At 44.0% G+C, this 1,088-nt stretch overlaps 1 protein-coding gene across 1 annotated transcript in view; it reads right to left on the minus strand.

Moving 5' to 3' along the window:
- met (MET proto-oncogene, receptor tyrosine kinase) overlaps positions 1 to 533 on the minus strand; it is a 77,372-nt gene extending 76,839 nt beyond the window's left edge. Inside the window, exon 1 of the mRNA XM_088996220.1 lies at positions 342 to 533. The gene's annotated coding sequence lies outside the window, so the exon portion shown is untranslated. The remainder of the gene's footprint in view (positions 1 to 341) is intronic.
- Positions 534 to 1,088: the final 555 nt, after the last annotated feature.

The raw sequence follows: 1,088 nt of genomic DNA on the forward strand, positions 1-1,088 counted from the left end.
AGGAATTTGACTGCTCAAAAAAGTATCACCGTAAAAATGTGAGGAGGGACGGGAGTGGGTGTCGAGGGGGGGGGGTGGTGGTGGCTGTGAACCTGTAATACACGCGCATACGCGCACGCACAGTGGTGGTGCAAAAAAAGGGGACAAAAGATGCGAAAATGTTACGAATTGGGGAGGAAAGTGAGTCACGCAGAGTACGCGCTCGCTCACGCACGTACCCACGCACGCACGCGCGCGCACTCATACAAAGCGAACTCAACAAGTTGAAACGAGCAAGAGATTCATATTAATTCTACTCGTAATAGTAAATCGTAACAAAAAAAAGCGGCGGTTGTGCTCACCTGTTCGCCGGCGTTCAAAACATATTCCGGGCAAGTCAAATTCCTCCGAGTTAAGTCCAAACAGAAGTTAAGTGAAGTTAACTTCTTCTTCGTGTCCTCTTGTCTTCTTTTTTTTCGTGACTAAAAGGGCAAACAAACACAATTGACGTTTTGAGGGGGAATGAGGACCGAGTGACGATGCGTGCGCGCAGCCGACACGATGCTGCCGCTTTGCCTCTCGGTTGCGTGCGCGCTCCACTCCCTCCGACGAGCGGCGCGATAAGCCACGCCCACTGAGCGTGACGTGAGTATGTGCATCGTCCGCCATGTTTTTTTCTGTTCAGGTAAAACTTCATTTTTTTTTCTTTCAACCGCGATGTTGATTATTTTTAGTGACATGTTCTTGTTTTTAGTTTCACGTCATTTTCAAACTTTTTACATCCTTAAAAAAGTCAATTAGGATTAATATTGAAAAATAATAAGTCTTTTGATTCAGTTACAGTAACATGAAAACGGTACTTAAACAGCCGATAGGACTTTTTATAACACAGGTGTCAAAGTCGAGGCCCAGGGGCCAAATCCGGCCCGCCACATAATTTTTTTCGGCCCGCAAAATGAAATCAAACTTGTGAAATTACATGATGCTTGCTAAAATCTGAACCAAAATGTCATATTTTTGGATGTAAACCACAATGCAAGTCATTATTTTTGACTACGAATAAAATAACAGCACCCTACAATTCTGTATAAAACAGTAGTACACTGTAG

Source organism: Hippocampus bargibanti, linkage group LG05 (assembly GCF_051943395.1).
Source record: "Hippocampus bargibanti isolate YZ-2025 linkage group LG05, ASM5194339v1, whole genome shotgun sequence".
Lineage (NCBI taxonomy): Eukaryota > Metazoa > Chordata > Actinopteri > Syngnathiformes > Syngnathidae > Hippocampus > Hippocampus bargibanti.